The sequence below is a fragment of the Eurytemora carolleeae genome, unplaced genomic scaffold (genome assembly GCF_000591075.1).
Source record: "Eurytemora carolleeae unplaced genomic scaffold, Eaff_2.0 scaffold1412, whole genome shotgun sequence".
NCBI classification, from domain to species: domain Eukaryota; kingdom Metazoa; phylum Arthropoda; class Copepoda; order Calanoida; family Temoridae; genus Eurytemora; species Eurytemora carolleeae.
Genome location: NW_019397297.1, coordinates 50,809 through 76,131, shown reverse-complemented (window position 1 = coordinate 76,131; position 25,323 = coordinate 50,809). Strand labels below are relative to the sequence as shown.

Genomic DNA, 25,323 nt, shown 5'->3' with positions numbered 1-25,323 from the left:
GATGACTTGTTAAGGGTCTAAGAACCAGAGCACCCCCCCCTGCATAATTAGTTTTGATACTTTTTCCAAGAATCTAGAAAATACTACACATTTTTTTATTATTTTGCCTTTACAGCTCTTTTTAGGACAAGACAGCTAGAATATGTGTGATGAAGAATTTTTATGCAATTTTGAAGTTATGATAAAAAATGGGCAGTTATAGGTGTGTAAAATCACGGCAAAACGCCCGAAGGCGAGGTTATATTTATGTCGGTTTATGAAGCCCCGAAATCTAAAATGCATTATATGTTTTTAATAAATCTGAATTGTTTTGCAAAAGCTTGAGTATTTAATTCACTCCAAAGGAAATGAGTTTTTGCCACAAAGTCTAACTGTTTCTCCCCTATATCCTAGCAACCCAATGTCGTAGACCTTTGATATTTCAAACTATGAATTCTGTTAGATCAAATAGTCACAGTTTGAAATATCATCGGCTTACACCATCAGAGTCCAAATTTAAAGAATTTGAGCCCCGTCTGAAATCCGCCAAAAACCGGTTTCAATTGACCGCCGGCTCATTACAATTTAAAGTGGAACCAACCATATTTGAACCGCGTCTCAAATTTATGCCGCGGCTCAAATTCTTAAAATTCGGCCTCTGGTTGCAAAAATAAAGCGATTAGAAATTTTGAGTTCGAAGCTAAAACTCAATTCCTTTCAGAGGTCTTTTTAGCTTCTTCCGCGTTTCATGCATCTTGGGGCCTTGCAGGGTGTACTTTCATTTAAATAAAACCATTTATATTTTTTGTTGAAACAGCAGGCATGACTTGTCTACTTGACTGTGGACAAATTAATTGATTCTGGTTTCATGAATTTTATTCTTAATTTCAAGTGATACTTAATTTATAAAGTGGCATGTCTGATTCACAATGCTCACTTCAATTAAGTAGAAGTAAATATTTCCATTTACTGATAGCGCCGATTTAAGGATTCATATCTCTAATTGGATAATGAGATAGAAAGAAAGTTAGATGTTACCGCCATACTATTTCTGTTGGCTCAGAATAGACAACAAACACATGACTGAACCCTGATTAGATCAGGCACTAATGGACTCGGCATACAGGAGTGTGCTAAACTGGTAAAAGCTTGTAGCTATAAAATGACTTTCGTAATTCTTGTTCAGAAGAAATCAAGAGGGAATTGTCAGAATTAAATACTTTTTAAGCTAGAAAAAAAACTGATTTACTCCACCTAAAGGTCACTTGAAAATAAAGTCCCAGAAGCTGTAATAATATAGCATCGTGGCAGGTTTGAGTTTTTTTGTAAAACGTTTCAATAGTTAATAATGCTAAATAGAATTAACAATTTACAATGGTTTCATAATCACTCAAAGTAGTTTAAAACAACCTTTCGTTTTTAAAACAACACTACTCTAGGAGATCTCTTCGTATTGAAAATCTGTATCAGAGATCTTAATGCTAGTATAGTCATACTACTCGTATCCATAGGTCAGGCTATATTAGGCAAGAGGTTAAAGATGTGTTTGAAAAATATAGACATTTTTGTATATTTTTTTACTATCCACCTTCCCCCTGCATGACGTTCATCCCATTCTTTTCTAGACCCCCCCCCCCTCCCCCCCCATCACCGTCGTGTATTCATTATTCAACAGTTTTTTAAATCCTCTCTCTTCTTATCCGATTTCTTAACACTTTTTTCAGAACCACCATGTCATCATAAGTTCATCAATCAGATAAGAATATTTTTATCCGTCATATCCCCAGGGGAAGAATAGATTATGAAAAAGTGTGGATTTTAGAAGTTCATGCAAAACAGAGTTCGATTAATCAGCGCCCTCTGGCGGGTATTTAAAAACTTACAAGATGCTTTTATAGAATATTAATTTAAGGAAATGAGGACGCTTCGCGACGATTGTTTTACTTTTTATTATAACATTTCTTTTACATTTTTAATTATTAATTAAGTAGGATGTGTAGGTTTATGAATAGGATTGATCAGTAGAATGGATGGGAGGATTTAATGGAGTAGGTTGTGTAGGTTTATGGATAGACTTGATCAGTAGAATGGATGGGAGGATTTAATGGAGTAGGTTGTGTAGGTTTATGGTTAGACTTGATCAGTAGAATGGATGGGAGGATTTAATGGAGTAGGTTGTGTAGGTTTATGGATAGACTTGATCAGTAGAATGGATGGGAGGATTTAATGAATGAAGGTTTATGGTTAAGTTCAGTTGAATGAAGATGGGTTTATGAAGTCTTTGTATATATGTTTATAGGTTTAATACTGGGTCACCCTGTAGATGAGCTGCTACTCATCTATAGAGTATGGTTAACTGCCAGCTTTTATCATTAATATTATTCACACACATTAACTAACAAACACAACACATACAGTTTTTACACACATATTCCACCATGAAAAAATGTTAACTAAAAAACTTGGAAATTAAACAATTTTAGGACATATGATACTTTTTATAAAGAGGGGAAAAATTTAACGGAAAAAATGTAACTAATTTTTAACAATTTGGGTATTTTTTATTTTCGTATTTTTTTTACTAATAACACTTTAAATTAAGTAAGTAAGTAAAAAATTATTTATTTATGAAATATAACAAAAACATACAAAAAAATGTGTTTCAGGAGAAAATATTTAAAAACCTCTAAAAGTAGAGGTTGTGGGAATTAAAGTGACTTCAGTTATTGAAACTTGTTTTTAATTCAGAGGATCATTTGTTCCAATACTCTTCTTTTCTGTCTACTCTTGTTCACTTTATTTAACTTTGTTGTATTATCATATACCCCCCGCCCCCGTAAAGGCTAATGTCATGCTAATGTACACTATGTAAACAAAGCTAAAAAAGCAATCCGGCCAAGGATGTAATGCAAGGAAAGTTATTTCAGAAGTGTACACATCTTTTGTACTGCAGTGTACTGTCTCTGGGCGGTAATGTAAACACAAGACGGATGTCACAGCCTGACATGGGATCCATCTTTCACATAAATAATCAATGAAATATTCTGGTCATAGGAAACTATTATGTGAATTATCAAAATAATCAAAATTTAATGCTTTTAACCTCCTCGGATACTAGAGTAACACAGATGCATCTATTATTGTTTACAAATTCCGCCCAAAGAGAACTGGTTTCAATATGTACGAAGAGTATACACGACCGCAATTAACTTTCCTTGCCTTACACCCTTGAAGCAAACTGTATTTTTCATTCTGAATGGTCTGCAGAATATTTCAATTGCTTTATTGGTCTGATTTAGCTGTATAATTTTTTCCTTCTTTTCCATGTACAATGTACACTGTACAAATGTACAAAAGTCAGCTTAGTAATAATGACTTTGTCAAATGTTCTACAGGTTTATATATCGGATATACAGGTTTATATATCGGATATACAGGTTTATACATCGGATATAAATTTGCAGAATTTAGCTTTTTCTTAATTTCTGATTCTGCTTTATCAAGTTTCATGTATCCTGCAGTAATTTAGAAAAAAAACTTCAAGAGATCTCTATAGCCTATAACTGCAATCATCCAGGTTCAAAGTGATCCAAGAGCATCCCCTTGGACAAGTTTACTCCCAAGTCACAATGCTGATCCCTCGCAGAAAGTTTTTATTAAGTAATAATGTAACTCTAAATATCTTTGCAACCCAATGCTATGTATTTTATATATTTTAATCTATAAATTCTGTTAAATCAAATTGTCAAAATTTTAGATATAAAAAGTTCACACCACCAGGTTGAAAAATATAGGGCAATAAATACTAAATAAATTTTTTAACTTTAATAATTTATTTTTGGATAAGGGGTGTGGGCACAAGGAAAAACGAAATATCTATAAATCTATTTCCAGCTTGTTATCAAAGTCTTTCTATTATTTTGTTTTACTCAAGATCAGTTGAATTGTCATATCCCCAACGTTTTGTGTTGCGCCATTGTCTTAAAAACTTGACCATGGGTAACCCTATAAACCATAGTGAACACTTATTTTACGCGGGCTGATCTTGCTTTCTATTTTTCCTTAGGCTTAACTATTTGGTTTGGTTAATAATATGATTTTTGTTAATCGCATGTAGCGTTGATTTGCCAATGACTTGTAGAAAGCTGGATTTTCAAACATCATTGAGTTATGTTCTTTTGTCCTTTTCTCAGTCAGTCATAAAAATACTAAATAAATGAATGGAAAGCCATATTTATACATATAATATGTAACTAGGTTAAGAATATTCAAGTTTATGTCAGAAAGCTTTTAACAAAAGTTTGAAAATTTCTTCAATAAAAGGGGAGTATTGGTAAATAAAGATAATGGGTGTACTGGGCTAGGAGAGGAGATATAGGTGTTACCCTAAAAGGGAAGGGAAGTTAAGTGGTTGAAGAGCTAGGAGAGGGAGGGGGGGGGGAAGGGTTGATTTTAATCTTTAAATTTAATCGATTAATTGTATATTTCAATTTACTGTGCCATGCAAACTCCAAACAGGGTAGGTTATTTTAAATTTCGGAGATGGTAATATACCAAACCTCTGTATAGTAGAGTAAAAAAAAGTAGATGTTAGTTCCACATTTTATTGAAAATTTATTGAACGATATAATAACCATCAAAATCGATATTAAAAAATGTTAAAAACCACAAGAAAATAAAGAAACAAAAAAGATTATTAAAAAAAAACTTAAAATGGGCTAAAAGGGTAGGTTAGACTGTCAGAGGACAGGGGCTTTTGTTTAGGGGGGGGGGGGCACAATTAGTGCGCGTAAGCGCGCAAAAAAAAATTTTGGTCCCCCCCCTTAGCAACATTGTGCCCCCCCCCTTAAAAACACCTTTTTTGATAAAAATTAATACCTTTTATTAATTTTTTTGCCCCCCCTCCCAACTGGATTTGTTAAATTCACCATAAAAATACAGCAAAAAGACTACATTTTTGGGTGTTACTAACCTTAGAGTCTAAAAATTATTCTTTTGCTTGAAAAACTAACTTTTTGACTTTATAAATTTATCACTTAACTCCATCACAGCTAACTTAATCAATAATCACAGCATCATTAAAAATTATATTTTTACTAAAAAACGAAATTTCTTCTGAAATTTTTAGATAGAATTTACTCAATCTACATATTCACCAACTCTTTTAAGCTACAATTTTCTGGGATTTGCTTGCACAAACATTTCAATGATTTTTTCAGTAGAGAGCTCAGACAGCCTTATAGGGTGTAAAGCTATAAGTGCAAGATCGTTAAGTCTGCTCTCCGTCATAGTACATCTTGTGTAATGAAGTATTCTCTTTAGAAGGCTAAAACTTTTCTCTCCTTGTATTAACAGTGAATTTAGACAAATCCTCAGTCTTTGTCATTTTCAGGTGTTACTTTTTAAATTTGTTTCCTTTTAATTTTGTATTTTCCAGGGGGGGGGCAAGAGGACTACTGTCCCCCTAGGTACACCACTGTGCCTGACCTGAGGAAGGGAAATGCAAGCAGATGTAATATTAAAAGAGCCTCCCCCATTGGTGCCCCCCTCAGCCTCTCAGGGGGGCACGTGTAGAGGGGTGCGGGGGCGCCCCCCCCCCCTCGTACGCCCCTGTCAGAGGACCGAGCGCTTCGGTAAGAATTTGATAGAAGGCCGAGCTCTGCATCAGGAAAAAATAGTCCAATAAACATGAGGCACAGGCTCACAGCAATTGTGCACAGATCCATGTCACAAGTAAACAAAGTTAAAAGTTAAGGTTTGTTAATATAGTTTTACAGCTAGATGATTTCTTTATATCAATGAACAACATGAAGTAGAGTAATAAATTACTAACCTGGCCAGTGTGTGACGCCTTAATGGTTCATTAATTTATTAATTAATGGAGTAATTATTGAAGTAATTATACTATTAATTTACAACTGATACAGAAATATGTTAATTAACACCAAGAATAATTTTTTTAGCTATTAATTTTGTTTTATTTCAGGATCTCTCTTCAATTTGTCTAGAGTGGATTAGAGAAATCGATTGGCTAGAGCAAATTGTTACTTATTCTTTATTTACAACTGCAAGACAAAGTTCCCAACCTGCGAATATTTAGCAAGAGAAAAAAACAGAGAAGAAAACTCAACCAAACTCCGCAAAAAATTGTCCAAATTACGTTTGTTTGCTCATCAATTAAGAGATTTTTTAAACTATTCTTTCATTTACACATTTGTCTTGTCTGCTTCTGTGTTTGTGTGTTTGGACTTGAAATTTTCACTTTTAGAATCTGTTTTTGATATTTTAATTTTTAAAAGGGTCATGAAAAAAAGTTGACATTAATTAATTTTAAAAATGTACCAATTTAAACATAAAAAGAAACCCAAATCATACAGTTAACGCTATACAGGCTGGGGGGTCATAAATCTATGTATAGCCCTGGAGGATCCTACACCCCCAATAGAAAAAGCCCTAGAGAATAGGTTAAGGGTTAAAATGCATATACATAGACCAATTTTTTAAGGCCAGCTCTTTGAACAAAAATTAGACCGATAAGTCTATTAGTTTGGGCGCTAGCGAAGATTGAAAAAAGGCCAAAAAAGGGTAAAAAATGTTTTTGCTTTTTTTTTTTTTTAACAGATTTCAAAATTTTTCTACATCCATTTTTCCACAGCTTTTAAAAATATAAATTTTAGATCTGTAGTTTTAGTCACAAAAAGATTTGGGGCCATTTTAGATTTTTTTTTTCACAGACCGGACTTTTTACCGCCCTATACCCTACCCTATGAATTAAAAAAAAAATTGACAAAATTCCTTTAAATTACTATGCATTGAAAGTCACAAAATGTCACGGTTATAGTGAAAAAATGAGAGTGCTAGGACAAAATAACTATAGGGCCGGCCCAGCCTGTTTAGGGTTAAAAGCTAAACTAGTTAATGGGAGAAGCCCAGGAGAAGCCTAGTTTTTATTAAACTTCTTTTAACAAATTGGTAAAAAATACACTACAGATTGACCCCGAGTAGAAAACGTAATCAATGACCTTTTTAGATGACGAGTTCATGATGTCCAGTTGTCCATTGTACAATTTTCAGCTTTACAGTCTGCATTAGCGATCTATATTCTTGTATATCTATGAACACCCCCCGTATTTCACACATAAATAATCACAAGCTAAAATATTGTTTTTGAAACGTCTTTTACTATTGAAAACACAAAGGCATCTTCTTCTTTGTTCAGAATTATGAAGAAGAAAAAAATTTAAAACTGCGGTTATACCTTGGGGTATTCGACAAAAATTCAATCAGATTTTAATTTAAAATATAAATAGGAATTGAATAATGAATCTGATAACGTTTTTGTTCTTAAAACAGTGGGTCGTTTAAGAATTTTTCTGTTTCGTTTTGGAGGAGTATAAAAGAGATTTTATTTACATCTTGTTTTAGCGTTGAGGACGCTGCATGACATACTGACAGCATATTTTAAAATTGCTTTCTCTGAAAGATTTTCTATGTATGCAAATTTTTATATCTCTATATATTTGTTTGTCTATCTGTCTGTCTGTCTGTCTGTTTGTTTTCCGACCATAACTCAGGAAGCCCTGGACCGGTTTGCCACAAATGTTGATTGGGTAACTCGGGAGATTCACGGGAATGTTCTTACTTTAGTTTTGAGATTCTAGGTTGAGTGGGTTTTATCTTGAAAAATAACTAAAATCGTAATTTACGATTAAGTGCGGGTAAACGGCGGGAGTAACTAAGAGTAACCTGGGCAAGGCTGGGTTCCCAAGCTAGTCTATATATAAACCTGTCATTTGTCAAGGAACGATTTAAATATTCTGAATCGCTAATGGTAGTCTTTTTACACGGTTACTCACAAAGAGTGAGACAGAGACGACTCCTCACATTAATGATTCTCTAGTCTATACACTGTAAATTTGTTACTTTTTTGGCAAATAACAAAATAAACCATTAAACGACTATATGTTAAGGCTTAGACTTAATGTAACCGTGGGACCATCATATTAGATGAGTTTCAGGTCGTCTTTACAGATTCATTCTTTGTGGGTAACCCTGTATAGTCGTTCCTTGAAATTTCTGTTGACAGTCTCCGATATGTTTGAAGTGCATGATGACTTGTTAAATTTTATGAGAATTATTTGTTTACACGCAATAAATCTGAAGAAATTAGGTTTAAAGTTTTCACAAGCTTTTATTTCGATGAAACAGCGAAGACAAGGTTTAAACCTGAGCTCAGGAAATTTTATGTTATAATCACAATCGCTTGATCTCGATTTCAACTGAGGACACTTTTAATTTCAGTTATTCCTCCCCTGCTGAAAGCACTGCAAGATGTGTGCATGCTGGTACGCAAAAATCTACCAGTTTATATGTCAATTTCTCATTTTAATCTGAAGCTAGAAAGAAGCGCGTGTCAGTTTTAAAATGTATATGTCCGACTAGTCTACAAAATGTCGTTGAGATAAAACCAAATGCCAAGGCGTTGCGACACTTTAAAATCAAGACTGTCTAATAATTTGGTGACTAACTTTATGCTGATATCTCAGTGAATGCCCCCCTTTAATCCCTGATCAAAGCTCCCTGACTGTGTACGATTACCATGCTGGATATCAAATAAAGATTTATTTCATCTGTTCCCAGATCTGAAAGAGTAACTGAAATAAATGAAGAAATAAGGAATTGATCCTCAAACTAAAAGCGCCCATGCTGTGGATATCGAGATCAAGCGATTTTGAGATTTTGAGTTCTAAAGCAAATGTTTCCAGCTCAAGTTCTATTGTGTTTTGGTTTTAAATATTAGATATTTTGTTTAATTAAAACAAATATTCATGTTTACACTTCACAGAGAAATATCAACATGGTGCCAAGTTTAATTCAAAACTTTTTAAAATTTATGATTTGGAGTTATTACGTCACTTTCAGTTTCAGCCATCTAATTCTGTAGAAATTAATTGCATAATAATAATCGTTTTGCGCAAAATTTAATTTAAAATGTGTACATTTTAATTTCTACAGTGTGTGTGGGATGGACCCAGCCCAGATGTGTGTGTTCTTCAAACCAAAGTATATTAAACGCAGTCGCTACTTGTCTATCCCGGCGTTAACAGTTCTCTGGTCAGTGTGCGGAGCTGTCCCGTCTCCGACGCTGTCTCTCCATTCAACCGTTCAGGTCTCCGCGGGACACAGTGATTTACAGTGAAATATCTTTACTTTTGATTTCATCTCTATTCCAAGGTAGATATATTGATTGATTGATTATTCAGCTTAAACTCAAACAATTATGGTTGTCTAAATCGTGAGATAACATTTACCAGAAACAAAATTCCAAAGCTAAAAACCATTTTGCCGAGTTCAGACACTGTATCATTGTGCTGTTAAATGCATTTTTAGAGAGTAAACTGAAATTTATTTGTTCGTATAAAGCTATCAAGTAGATTTGCATTCTGAATACATAGTGCATATCAATAGATGCATTTTTGTCAGGACTGAAATACATACAATGTTCATATATCAAATCAAAGCCGTTGAAGTAAAAAAGGGTTTTAATTAAATTTAGAAAGGTTTAATTTTCCCGATTTTTATAATACAAAAAGAATACAGAGTTCAAAAACAAACCTTGCAATTGAATAATTTGAAATAGCATCAAACTTTTCTATGCAGTTTTTATTGGAAAACGTGGGTGTCTTATGGGATGCAGGCAGTACAGCCTAGTTTTTGCAAATAATTCTTTGTATTTACAAAGCTAACTGCGACATCTTATCAAGTAAAGTGGGATTGAGTGGGAACACAATTGTAGAGGGTTCAGTGAAACTTTATTGGATCTAAGCTCTCAATAATAGGATTCAGTATAGTAATAAAATTGTGATTCAATTGAAATCCAATCAAAACTTTGTCATTTTTAATTGTTTAAAGGGGAAAACTGCTTTTTTAAAAACTCATTTAAGAATACTTGTTATTCATTGGATCCGATCTAATTGTGTTCTAAGTGGATGATAGAGTTTATTATTGTGATTTATCTATCATAGAAAAATAATTGGAAGACAGTGTGATTTTTAATGAAGAAGCTAAAATGAATATGTTACAGAAAAACCTTTAATGTCAAATCGGTAATATACATTAACGTGACTGCAAGTGTAATTTTAAATATAGGTGAATATATCGATACAAAGAAAGCAATGTCCAAATTACCGGGGTACCCTTGAAACCTTAATCTGATCAAAATGTGGAAGATAACTGCGTTTTTTCTCACTCAAAAAGTAATTATAGTTTCCTATAACCAAGAAATGCGCAAATCACTTTGCAGAGAAACCACAAATGAAAATAAACACAATTTAAATAAACAAAAACATGGATATCTAATTCATACTTGATCAGACAAAGCTTGTAAGGATAAATTTGTAAATCTTACATTGCCATCTTCGTTATAGAGGGTCACTTGAATTTAAAATAACTGTCCCTCTAAAAGAAATTAATTTTTAAAGTAACTTCTCTTCGTTAACCAATTTTTCTTTTGATATATTTACTTATTTGACATTTATCATTGATTTAAATAATTTCAAAAACATAGCCTAGGCACCTCCTCCTCCTTCCCAAATGTAATTGCACAAAAGAAAAATTAAAAACAATAGAGCATCAGTATTTCAACAACAGCGCGAATAATTTCTAAATTTGCAGAAAAACGCGCGTAAAGAAATGAAGATGAATTTCTGCGCACAGAGACTCTTATAAATCAATGTCAAAGGGGGAAAAGTGTGCGTGCTTAAAGAGTTATGCACGATTGTGTTATTGAATGATTGCAAAAGGGCGCGAAAACTGTTTTGGGTTTAATCGTGCGCACACGTTTGTATTTTCGTTAATATATATTTATAAACTGGTGATATTTCAATTAAACTGACACACACTCTTCTGGTACAGACACACAGGGGGGGGATGGGGAGGAGGGGGGGGGAGGGCGGTTAGAGTTAAGCTTTTATAGATTTCACAGTGCAGTAGATGTATAATCATTGGAACTAATTAGTCAACACGTTTTAATTAAACAAAACTGAGTTCCAAGAAGTAAATGTGAATATTTAGTTTTGAAAACTCTCCATGTAAAAGCAATGCCAAGATAATTAAATTAGTTGAATATGCTCAGATAGAAGGTGCTATAACAAGTGTACTAAGCCTAACCATGAACTACTAAAACTGCATCCCTTAAAGAACTAGTTCTCTAGTGACCCTTATTCGATTGACAACGGTGCCCTTTTAACTTGGAGTCATCCTTTTTTTATATCTGAGAATTGAAAATTTTCAATTGTGGTTCTCTGCAGTGAAGCTGAGAGAATTCATGACTTTTAATGTATAAAACGAAGACATCTTCCTCATTCTTAATCCAATAACAAGCTGTATTCTTGAAAAGGTACAACTATCTTTGAAGGGCCACCCATTTAAATTAAATTACATCAATCTCCTCTCCTCTCTGCAAATCTAATTGAGTAATATTTTACATTGTAAAACCTGTAGAAAACCCAGGATACTGAATAAAAGAGGAGGTAAAATGCAAAACTGCAAATTTTCCAAAAGGGGCGTTGCAATTTTCACTTTAGTAATAACAAAGAGCCGTTGCAATTTTCTCAACTTAAATGACATTTCATTCTTTATTCTCAACGTCATTGCTTTTAAGTTTAACATTTTTATTTACAAGCAAGTAGTTTTATTTTCAATTTTAATAAACAGAGTTTTCGACTTACTTGTAATTTTTACTTGAGAAAAATTGTATTTTGTATTTTCATTTTTGCTTTCTAGATATTGAAAAAAAATTTTCTATGATCGTAAAAAGACGAATTTTTTACATTTAATGGATTTATTTTGACGAAAAAAAATACCCGAAAAAAAATTCAAATTTACACATTTTGCAAAAATAAAATAATGGTTCGTCTCTCTTTCTAATTTCTCTGAATGAGTTCTGAACCCTGGAGAGAAAACTGGAGAACTGGAAGAGGGTGTGTACAATTTAACCTTTCTTATACTCACAGGTTCACATGCAGACTAACACCTTTAAGAAAACATATTTCAAAAATAAATTGTTTTTTAAAAGCAAATTTTAGTGCTTGTTTATTTTAACCCTAATGAATTTAGAATTCTTTATCCTGAATCCGTATCAATTCTTTATGTGTCAAAATACTGTAAAACTCAAATATACTGAATTTATCATGTATCCTATATCCTGTGTCCTATATTTCCTGTATCATGCACCATATGTCCTGAATCCTGTAACTTGAATCCTGGATCCTGTATCCTGAAACCTGTATCCTAAATCTTAAATCCTGAATCCTGAATCCTGTATTCTGAATCCTGTATCCTGAATCCTGAATCCTGTATCCTGTATCCTGAATCCTGTATCCTGTATCCTGAATCCTGAATCCTGTATCCTGTATCCTGTATCCTGAATCCTGTATCCTGTATCCTGAATCCTGTATCCTGTATCCTGAATCCTGAATCCGAAATCCGAAATCCTGTAACCTGAATCCTGTATCCTGAATCCTGTATCCTGAATCCTGAATCCTGTATCCTGTATCCTGTATCCTGAATCCTGTATCCAGAATCCTGAATCATGTATCCTGAATCCTGTATCCTGAATCCTGTATCCTGTATCCTGTATCCTGTATCCTGTATCCTGTATCCTGTATCATGAATCCTGTATCATGAATCCTGTAACCTGAATCCTGTATTATAAATCCTGCATTTTGAATCCTGTATCCTAAATCCTGTATCCTGAGTCTTGATTTCATGTATCTTGTGTTCTGTATCCTGAATCCTGTATCCTAAATTCTGTATTTTGAATTCTGTATCCTATCCTCCATCCAAGGATACTGGAGATTTATCTTGAAATTTCTACCCATTACTTTACTAATTATGAAGAGAAAACATTCTGTAACACTTTCAACCATCCTTAACCTTCATTTAAAACAATACTTGATCATTATTAAGCTTCCTCAATCCTTTAAATCATTCTAAACAATTCTTATCCATTCAAAACCGTCTTACTCTTTACTCGTTTTGATGTATGTTTGTATATTTATCATAAATCCCTTAACAGATCGGGAACTTGGTAGAACTCCAGAATCGATCTTAGCTTGGTTAATAAATTCTTAGTTGAATGAGTTTACTTCAGGGGGGATGATGGTTCTCTACCTGTGTCCTCAGTTAGCTGTACTGTACCAGGGAACAGGAATAAAGGGAAAGGAAATGGCGCTGGTCCGGCAAGAGAAAGCCAGTCGCACTGCTTTGCAGACCAGTACAGTAAACTGACACACACTCTTCTGGTACAGACACACAACATGACAACAGTCAAGGAAATTGTAGAACAATGTCGTCGATTATAATTAAATTTGAATAACGAGTAGTTTATTGTAAACTTTAATAAAATTATATTCTTTGCATGAAAATTTGGCTTTATAGTGTTGACTTAAATATGTAAATAATATATTACATGTATATTAAACATATGTTTAAGTAAACAATTAACAATAAACAACCGTACTCTCCTAGACTGCACAAATCCCGAGATTCTTATGTACTGTATAAACCTACAGTACAAACCTTTGGTACAGTAAACTGACACACACTCTTTTGATACAGACACACACACATGACGTTTCCGCCCCCTGTACTGTACACTTACAACTGTTTACTAATATTGATATACTGTTAGGCCAGAATCTCCTTATAATAAACAAATATGCAGTACACTCTCGGTATAGTTAATGGCCTATAGAATTAGTAAAGGAATAGCGTACATCATCAACTTATACACTATAACCTCGTTGGTTGACTTTTATAGAGAAAGTTTAGTTTCCAGGCCACGCTGGGTTTACAAGCTGCAAACCAAAAATCATTTCTTTACTTTTCCTAATTATTTAAAACTGAGTTCCTTATACAAATACTGAGATACTAATCCCTAACTTTTGCGATTGGAACCCGATGTCATAAACTATGAATTCTGTTAGATGAAAGAGTCCAAGTTTAAAGTATCAAACATTTACAACATCAGGTCTAATTATCAGTTAGAAGTTTTCTTAACCTTCTTTAACCATGAAATACAATTCTAGAGTTTCCTCTATTATCTAAAAACCTCAATCAAACCCATCCATACTTTTACCATTAAACCATTTAAGATCAGTCAAAACCAATTTTACTAATCATTAAAACATTTTAAAATTATTTTAACTGAATCTAGACCACCCCATACCATTTGCATCGTCAATCCCGTTCTATATCTTTAAAAAGTCTGACAAACTATGCTAAACTATTCTAATCTATTTCTTAAATATTCATTGTGCAGTATTTTTCTCCAAATTTGACCGGGGTTGGTCATTTCCTGAATTGATCTGAATCAGTTAAACATTGAGGCAGCGAACCAGCAGAACCAAAAGAACCAGAAGAATCAGAGAAAATTTAATTCTATAGAATTGATGAAAGGGTTTGGGGCATATACATAGATAGGTAGGGAGGGGGAAAACTTTAAAAAGAGAGGGGGAAACTTCTTGAGAAGGTTTAAGAATCCTAACATTAAATCCATCTTTAAGCAATATGCACACATCATTTGTGTCCTAATAGGAATATGATAAATTTGAATATTCATAATAATAATTATAGCTTCCAGTTTACACTCCATAATATCAGATTTTAGAACAATATTTAAGAACTAGAATCCAGACAAAACTTTATAAATCAAAGGAATTAAGCCTTTGCCACAAACCCAAATTTTTCTAATATCTTTAAAAACCCAATTTCGTAGACCTAAAATATTTCAAACTATGAATAGATTAAATAATCAAAGTTTGAAATATCAAATGTTTACACCATTAGGTTGCAAAGATATAGTGATACGAAATTTGTGCAGAAAATTTAATTCCTTGAAAAAAGAAAAAAACTGAGGGGGAAGTGATTAATTGAAATTTAATCCACTGCAATCTAAAGATTTAGTTTGTTCCTTGACGGTTGAGAAGGACTAATTTATAGATTGCAGTAAAGGATGAGAATAATTGTAGTATTGAGGATGAACATGGTTAAACAAATTGCTGGCAATACGTTATTTATGAGTTCTGAGTTTAAACTCATGTCCTGAGTATAAAGTTTACTATAAACTATGAATCCGTGAACATTTGGGATAAAAGTCACGACCCCTGATGTTAGTCTCGATTCTGCCATCTTTAATCAGAGTATTAAAGGAACTGTGCGCGTAATTTCAATGGATTTTTGATCAATAATAAATGATATATCCATGCTTTTCTCTTTAAAAAATTGATTATTTAGAGTTCTGGGTTCTCTTTAAAAGTGACTTGCTGATTTCTGTCGCATAAACAATGGAGGGAATTATCAGAATTAAACGGGTTTCAAGCTAGAAAATCTCGACGATATCTTCCACATTATTAATCAGAAGAAGGTATAAAAGGGTACCGCAGTGAATAGGACATGTCCCTCTTTTTTAAATTTAAATTGCAACTTTAACTAAAGTTTCTTTATCGTCTTAATTATTAACATGGAACACAAAACTTTAGCATAAGAATCTTTCTCTTTTTTCTTTTCCTTTCACCTCTTCCTTTTACTTCTTCTTTTCTCTTCTACCTTTCTCTTCTTCCTTTCTCTTCTTCTTTTCTCTTCTTCATTTCTCTTCTTCCTTTCCATTCTTCCTTTATCTTCATCCTTGCTCTTCTTCCTTTCTCTTCTTCCTTTCTCTTCTTCCTTTCTCTTCTTCCTTTCTCTTCTTCCTTTCTCTTCTTCCTTTCACTTCTTCCTTTCTCTTCTTCCTTTCCATTCTTCCTTTATCTTCATCCTTTCTCTTCTTCCTTTCCATTCTTCCTTTATCTTCATCCTTTCTCTTCTTCCTTTTTCTTCTTCCTTTCTCTTCTTCCTTTCACTTCTTCCTTTCTCTTCTTCTTTTCTCTTCTTCCTTTCTCTTCTTCCTTTCTCCTCTTCCGTTTTTGATTTTTCATTCTTCTTTTTCCTTCTCATATTTATTTCTTTTCTTTCTCCCTTATCTTCCTTTAATTCTTTATTATAAATATCGTAATTGAAAAAATGCATAGGTTGACAACACCTGAGATGTTTATTTTACTAATTCATATGGTAGGGTGAATATATGTGCACAGATCTGTTCCTTCCAATCTAAACTCCAGTTCATTTGAAGTACAGATTAACGCCTGTAAGCAGCAAGAGCAAATTGTACAATATTACATGCAGACTGTATAAGGCAAAAAAGGACAGTACATAAAATGAATTATCTCCTTTAAAGGAAGTGTTCGCGAAAAATGAAAGGAGGTACGGCGAAAAATAGTCGCTTTTAATCGCTACTAATCTTATTTCTATCTGTTGCGTCTATAAGAAGGACATTGTTAAAAACGACTTATACTGAAGAACGTAGTGTCCATACTAATTCAGAAAGTTGCAATATACGACTCGGATCGTAAAAAATCAATTTAATTTCAAACAAATCATTCAGATATTACAACCTCTTATAGTCATCGATTATTTTTCGACCCCCTTTCATATTTCGCGAACACCCGACCTTTAAGTGAAATAGCGTGCTTCCCCTCACTATAGTTTCAGAATAAGGAAATTTTTCCATTTACTGTTAAAGCGCCGATAGAAGGGCTTATCTCTAATTGGATAATGAGCTGGCTGGAAAGATAGATGTTACCGCCATGGAATTTCTATTGGCTCAGAATAGGCACCAAACACAGGGCTGAACCCTGATTGGATCATGCGCTAATGGACTCGGCATACTAGAGTGCCCTGCGATGTACAATGTCAGCTCCTAGCAATGCTACAAATCTTTCTGTTTTGAGTTTGGGTGGGGCTGGGTGGAAACACTTGAAATCCTTTGTTTTTGCACAACTCTAAGATTCTGGGACACGTCATATTCTTTTATAATCATCAGCTGTATTCTCTTTCCCGCTTTCTTTTTCAAGATGGCGCCGATTAAAGTTTATGCGTGCACACGTGCCATTGAGATTATTCTGTCTGGGGAGTCTAAGTGTCATCTTCACACTATTATAAATCATCATAAAATATTATTACTCTGTTCAGACACCTAGAGGCAGATTCATATATTTACTCTGTTCAGACACCTAGAAGCAGATTCATATATTTACTCTGTTCAGACACCATAGAGGCAGATTCATATATTTACTCTGTTCAGACACCATAGAGGCAGATTCATATATTTACTCTGTTCAGACACCATAGAGGCAGATTCATATATTTACTCTGTTCAGACACCATAGAGGCAGATTCATATATTTACTCTGTTCAGACACCATAGAGGCAGATTCATATATTTACTCTGTTCAGACACCATAGAGGCAGATTCATATATTTACTCTGTTCAGACACCATAGAGGCAGATTCATATATTTACTCTGTTCAGACACCATAGAGGCAGATTCATATATTTACTCTGTTCAGACACCATAGAGGCAGATTCATATATTTACTCTGTTCAGACACCATAGAGGCAGATTCATATATTTACTCTGTTCAGACACCATAGAGGCAGATTCATATATTTACTNATCCACTATTTGTAGCCCCCCCCATTCTCTCTTTTAAGCAATCCATCTAAATGCAATTCTAATAATGTCAAATCTGACTTTTTTTGCTCCTTTATAATTACACCTCTTAGAATATATGAGGCTTATTAGCAGAGATTAAAATTGCACAATTTTATTTAACATTTTGTCGAATATTTGCTTTTGTCATTTGTATCCCTACCCTCCCCCCCCCCTTGGAGTAAATTTTACTTTTTATAAATATGATGATGCGCTGCATGGTGATGATGTTAAAAAATAGTGGAATCAACTTAATCGACTTTTATAGTTTGTCATAATCCATTTTTTCAATATTCCGTTGAAAATTATTACTCGGTATAAATATTTTGGATAATTGACAAATGAGACATCAATGTCCAAAAATATTTCAATACAAGTATATAACGTATTAACATTTCTCTAAATAACTGCACAGCTGTCTATTTTTAGAACTCTAGGTTGGCTCCCCTTTTTCTCGTAACAATTTTAGCCTTTGAATGTACTTTTCGCAAGAGGCCATGTGAAATACAACAAAACTTCGGGCCCCATGGGTTCAGCCGTTTTGACGTTTATTGGTTTACTAACAGGCAAACCAAGAAACAAGTCAAATAAAAAAGTAGATGTATACAAAGTACAATGAATGAAGTTAGAATGAATTTCATAGATTTTTTCCCCCCTCACAGCTGAGAGGGAAGAATGGGGGGGCAACCATTGCAGTAGGGAGGGGAAGGGGACGGGGTCCCTCCCCATTCATAAATTTTAACTCTTAGATGACAACATTTTGCACTGACGTTGCGGATTTTTAGATGTTGTAAAATATTTAGTAAAGGGAACCACTGCTCAGGGAACCTAAAGAGGTTTCAAGATAAACCATGATTATATTTAATAAAGTAATAAAAAGTATGAGTTTTATAATAAAGTTAAGTAAACCAATGTGAAATAACATCTGCAAGGTTTCCTAATAAATCTTAAAACTAGTTTTAAAAACAATCTCTCAATGAATATAGTTATTTTCATTGAATAAATCGAGATTGTTTTTAATCCTGAAACCTGAAACCCCCCTAAAATCCATAGATTTTATTGGTCCAGGAGGAGGGGCTTAGCCGCCATAACCCCCCTACCCCCCTGACTATGCGTCTGCGTACACTCCCTTTAATAGAAGAATCAGGAAATGGTTAAGCATAGAGATTATAGAAGAAATAATCAAAGATTGTTTAAATTCAAAAAGGAATTTAAGAAATATTCCTATCTAAAAAGGTAATTTAAATCTTTATGTTGTAACTTGATACTTGTCAATATAAGAAATACACACAAAACTTGAAATAACTCTTAGTATTATTAATTGTAAATTGTAACTTGTTGCGTAAATTGTACATAATTCTACTTGTAAATTGTAAATCGTATCTTCTGACCTAATTGATTGGAGATCGTCATTTATAACATGTAAATTGTATCTTGTAATATCTTGTTGTGAATCGTATTATGTAACATCTTGCAAATTGTAACTTGTAACTTGTAATTCATCCCCTAGATATGGTCCATGGGTAAATGGGTTTGATCTAAGGTTAGAACAAGAGTTGGAACTGGGGTTGGAACTGGGGTTGGAACTAGGGTTGGAACTGGGGTTGGAACTAGGGATGGAACTGGGGTTGGAACAAGGGATGGAACTAGAGTTGGAACAGGGGTTAGAACTAGGGATGGAACTAGAGTTGGAACTAGGGTTGGAACTAGGGTTGGAACTAGGGTTGGAACTAGGGATGGAACTAGGGTCGGAATTAGGGATGGAACTGGGGATGGAACTAGGGATGGAACTAGTGATGGAACCAGAGCTGGAACTAGGGTTGGAGCAAGGGTTGGAACTAGGGATGGAACTAGGGTTGGAACTTATAGGGTTGGAACTAGGGTTGGAACTAGGGTTTGAACTAGGGATGGAACTAGGGTTGGGACTAGGGATGGAACTTGAGCTGGAACTAGGGTTGGAACTTATAGGGTTGGAACTAGGGTTGGAACTAGGGTTGGGACTAGAGTTGGGACTAGAGTTGGAACTAGGGTTGGAACTATGGTTGGAATTAGGGTTGGAACTAGGGTTGGAACTAGGGTTGGAACTATAGTTGGAACTAGAGTTGGAACTAGGGTTGGAACTAGGGTTGGAACTAGGGTTGGAACTAGGGTTGGAACTAGGGTTGGAACTAGGGTTGGACATCGTTTTTATTTTATTTTAAAACCCCGGTTCATTTCAAATACATGGCTTTCACACGTTATGTAGATTAAACTTTTCAGTACAATTACAGGCTTTGTAATAATTCATAATTGTATACTCTTTACATATACTTGCCCTGATAACATTATGCAAATATTATAAATTTAAAAATAAAAAGCAATTAATTAATTATTTATATCTTTCGTCATTTGCAATACAATTTTAAAATATAATTTGCATTTTAGATTCTTGTTGCGCCTCTGTAAAGTAAAAAAAATGTCTTGAAAGAACCAAAACTGTATGCCCATCTCTAGTGTCCAGCACTGATTGTAATTTATAATCAGCTGAGTATCCTGTAAATATGTTGTTAATATTAATCAGACAAACTGGAAATATGTTATAAATATTAATCAGACTAGCAAATATTTTAACAGTAAACTAGTTATTTTTGAGAGAAATTCAGGCCAACCATTTATTTTATTATTTCATTTTGGCAGCTTGTAAAAAAGAAAAAGAATTTTTGCAAAATTAATGCTATCTTTCACCTAAACAAAGATTGTAAAAACATAAAACTTTTTTTTAACATCTGAACACATGCTTTTTTTTCAGGTATGTTGTTATTTGAGGCGAAAAAGAAAAGGTTTTTGTTTTCTGAATTTAATTATTGACCTCGAAAATGCTTTATCAAAACATGTCCGTCTTTCTGTCAATTCCATGTTCATAATAGTTTAATTTGTCAAAAATCAATTTTTTAATCCTATTTTTCAATCTTCGAAACTCATAATGAAAACTGATAATGCAATAAAAAAATCTTCAGGTTTTGGAGAAATTATTTCCAAAATAAGGCAAAATATTAATATTTTTTATTTCATAAGTAGACTGAAGGTTCTCAGCCAAAATTTAAAAAAAGGATTTTAAAAGAATAGATATTTACAGAAATTGGCGCAAAATTTTACTTAAATAGAAACATAAACAATTCAAACATAAAACATACTCAATCAAATACTACTTAGTATTTTTTATAGAGAGAAAGGTAAAGGATGAGATAAAAAATATTAAACCTGAAGTAGACATGTCCAGTCTACCTCGTTTAAACTAAAAACATTAAATGGTGTGAAGGGGGCGGGTCCTAAATGCGCCCCACGGCATTTTTCTCCGCTAAACCCTTTAATTTACATCGGTATGCGGGAAAAGGCAAACGTTAAAGAGAGTCTACTGTCCAGAATTTAACATAAATGGATGCAAACTAGGGTTTCGAGAATTCTTCCAGAAACTTGCCTTTGAGGGTCGGATAGTGTAAGTGTTTACGGAGTAGAGAATTGGGGGGATTCAAACGAGGAAAAAACATGAAAGAATAAAAAGATGAAACAAGGATTTTTTAAAGAATTCCTCAAAGACAGAGAAAAGGCATGAGAATGAACGAAAAGGCTGAAAAGGAGAAAAAGAGGGGCAAAGATTTTATGAATAAAGTAACTTTCACTTTTAAAAAGAAACCACAATTGAAATTATCAATTTTTATAGTTAAAAATATGGAATCTCATTGATTTTTGATAATGTAAACCTTTTAAAAGTATGGTTGTGAATAAGAAATTGAAAGAGCTCAACAAATAGAGTTTTATGCTTGAATTAAACTATAAATCAGACATATCACGACAATCTTTGCAGGGTTATTAAAGGGACAGACCGGCTATATAAGGTAGATAAACTGAGTATGCATGGTGTTGTGGACAAATTCTTTAGGATTCATTTGAGACATATAAAACATTTCCACGATGTATAATTACTGAGTTTGAGTGCAAAGTCTTGGGGGGGGGGGATGGTACGTGTTTATTAAATCAATGATGAATCGTTTTTAACATTATATTGAATTTCTTATTTTCTATAAATTTATTCGTAGATTTTTACAATTTCTTCAAATGTCGTCTTTCAGATGTCAAATTCCAGAAAATCTGCAGAACATTTTTAGGATTAAAAAGAGATTATAGAAACTAATAATTGAATAAGATTGCTTATTTTCGATGAAAAGATTAATTTTTATTTTCTCAACCTGTTCCTAAACAACTGATTAGTTTAATGTAGAATTTTGAATACATTTTTTGTCGTCGTTATTTAATAATTAAAAAAAATATTCTGAAAACGTATCCACCTCAAAGTACGATTTTGAACTTGGACTTTGCGCTCAAACTCACGATTTACAAATCTTAAAAAAATTTAATATGTCTCAAATGAATCCTAAAGAATTTGTCCACAACACTGCATACTCAGTTCAACTACCTTACATAGCCGGTCTGCCCCTTTAAGGCCATTGAAAAATTGCTTAAAATTAAAGGGACTTTTTACGTAGTTTCAAGTGATCCTCCATTTAAAGAGTGGCGTTTCCGATTCACCATAGTACCCTTTAGATTTTTGTGTGCTCAAAGATGTCTGATTTATTATTATGAATCTTCAAAGGTTTCAAGAGTACCGTTGTAGATCCGGCATTGCCATCATGGAGAATCAATTGAAAATCCGCTTACAGTCCCTTTAATCAACTCTTTCCTAAGAAAGTTTAGAACTGAAGCAATGGAGAAAGGTTCACATCGTAAAATAATAAATCATTTAACTTAAACAATTCAAAGAGAAAAATTTATATATTAAGTTTTATATTTGTTTTATTGTTTAGCATTTAGCTGCACTTTCTTCAGTGAATGTCATGCAAGCAAAACAAACAAACAAACATAAACTAAAAATAGAAAACACTTGAATATTTCTCTGGACACTGTAGTTTGCTTGAAAACACTTTTAATTTCTCTTATTTCTCAAATAAACCACGAATTTTAACTGGCAGCACATTAGCACAACAAATTTAAAATTTGGCAGCTTTGCACAACAAATGTGCAACGTCACTTGACGCCTTTTCATATTTAAATTGGCACACTTTATATATTTGCAACATTTGGGTCGATCCCCAAACTGACAAAAAAATGGGTACAGGAATTCCAGTTAGTGGTTGATGATTGATATAAACGTGAGTTCTTAAAATGAAAACATATTTTTGCTGGAATTGTTGTCGAGCCATGATGAATAAATGAATTTATAATATCATTTGTTTTCAAACCTTCAGAATATAAAATAGTCAAAACCATTTATGGACATGGCAGAACTGGGCAGAACACAGGAGGGCAGGGGGGGGGGGGTTACCCTTCAATCCCCCCCTTCCCCTTCCTCATTTAAAATCATATATAAGATAGATAGATAGATATGAGGTTGTAAGGATAATATGTAAAAATAATTTATGTATGTATGGATTTCAACACGGAGTTCCGCCCTTACACAAGAAATTTGACATGGTTTAGAAAAATTATGGGTACAGTCAAGGTGTACACGTGTATACAGTGAGGTACAGAGGTACAGAGGTACAGAGGTATAGGGCTTTACAGAAAGTTACAGAGGTACATGTTTTTACAGAGAGGTACAGAGGTAAAGGAATATACAGAAAGGTACAGAGAGGTAAAGAGTAAAAGGACTTTGTAGAGAGGTAGAGAGGTACAGGATTATGCAGAGAGGTACAGAGGCACAATTACTAAAGCTTCTAATCATACACAGAGAGAGGTCCTAATTATTTTGAAGTAGATTGCTCATACGATTTGAATTTCATACAAAGAGGTACAGGGGTCAGTGGTACATGTTTAAAGAAAGGGATACAAAGATAGAGTTGCTTGTACAGAGGTAAACAGCTACAGAGGTACAGAGATACAGGGATACGGAAGTACTGAGATACAGAGATACAGAGTTACAAAATTACAAATAATACAGTGATACAGAGATTCAGAGATACAGAGATACAGAGAATACAGAGATACAGAGATATATAGATAATGAGATACAGAGATACAGAGATACAGAGATACAGAGGCACAGAGAGACAGAGAGACAGAGATACATAGATACAGAGTCACAGGTACATAGGTTCAGCACTAAAGTGGTGCGTACAAACGTACAGTGATACAGAAGTACAGATTTACAGGAATACGACTAGGTACAGAGGTACAGAGGTACATAGCTACAAAGGTAGAGAGGTACAGAGGTACATAGCTACAAAGATACAGAGGTACAGAGGTACACAGCTACAAAGGTACAGAGGTACAGAGTACGGAGGTACAGAGGTACAGAGGCACAGTGGTACAGATGTACAGAAGTACAGAGGTACAGAGGTACAGAGGTACAGACGTACAGAGGTATAGAGGTACAGAGGTTCAAAGGTACAGAGGTGCAGAGGCACAGAGATACAAAGGTATAAAGGTACAAAGGTATAAAGGTACAGAGGTACAGAAGCACAGAGGTACAAAGGTACAGAGGCGCAGATGTACAGAGGTACAAAGTTAAAGAGGTAAAAAGGTACAGAGGTACAAAGGTACAGAAGTACAAAGGTACAGAGGTGCAGAGCTGCAGAAGTACAGAGGTACATTGTGATAATAAATACAGAGTGGGATATTAAATTTTCTCCTCCTCATCTTCTTCCCATTCATGTTTGCATGGAGTACAAAGGTACAGAGGTACATTGTGATAATAAATACAGAGTGGGATATTAAATTTTCTCCTCCTCATCTTCTTCCCATTCATGTTTGCATGGATGCATATTTTTCTTATTTTCTATAATTAGTCTAATTACCCTAATAATATAATTAGTAAACATTTCTTCCTCTGATGTTGCAGAATCATAATTATCATAAACAACATATTCCGAAAGGTAAAATTTAACCATTTTGTTGATCCTTCTAACCCATCAATTTTACGCTGAAACGAAGTGGAAAAAAACGACAAATACACATTCAAAGTTTAAACGGCTGGAATTAAGAAAATATCGAAATCAGGGCAGTGCCGTCATTGTAATTCCAAGCGACCTCCCGATAAAAGAGGAAATGCTAAATTCATGACGATACCCTTTAACCTTTATCAGATCAATAATGTAAATTACATTTGTTGTGAACATGTCTCATATTTTTATAGTTTAATTTCTACTGAACAGAGCTCTTCAAAACCCATTCTTATAAAGGAACTGAAGTTTGAAATATCAAAGATCTAGAACATCGGGGTTGCAAAGATAACGGGATTAAATAATCAGAGTTTGTGGCAAAAACTCATTTCCTTTAGTTTTCAGATATTATTTTGATCGCGAGCAATTTTATTGATTTATTTTAGAACAAATCATTTTGCAAATGTTTCTGATTTTTGTTTGGCGAATATTTCAAATTTAAGAAAGGTTCGAATTTTTTGGGTAACAATTTTAATCCTTACACGGCCATAAACCACCTGAAAACATTTTGGGGAAAAAGAGATGAAATAATGAAACCTCCATGTTTTCATTTTCCCTAAAAGCTAAAAGGCAGCTTTGAACAAATATACAGCCCTATGTTATGTTTATATTTTATATAAGGCCATTATGCAATTAGCTTATGGACCTTTTAATTTGAATGTGATTTAAGCGGGAACATATTATGTATTCAGTCAATGGACTCTTAAAGTATGATACGATTTATTTGAAGAGATTATTTAGTTAGTTGGCGGGATAAAATGACCCGAAATTATACTGTA

At 33.7% G+C, this 25,323-nt stretch overlaps 1 protein-coding gene across 1 annotated transcript in view; it reads left to right on the top strand.

Moving 5' to 3' along the window:
• Positions 1-9,052: 9,052 nt before the first annotated feature.
• The window catches only part of LOC111713344 (serine/arginine repetitive matrix protein 1), a 58,699-nt gene continuing 42,428 nt past the window's right edge, over positions 9,053-25,323 (top strand). The window contains exon 1 of the mRNA XM_023488197.1: positions 9,053-9,213. The gene's annotated coding sequence lies outside the window, so the exon portion shown is untranslated. The remainder of the gene's footprint in view (positions 9,214-25,323) is intronic.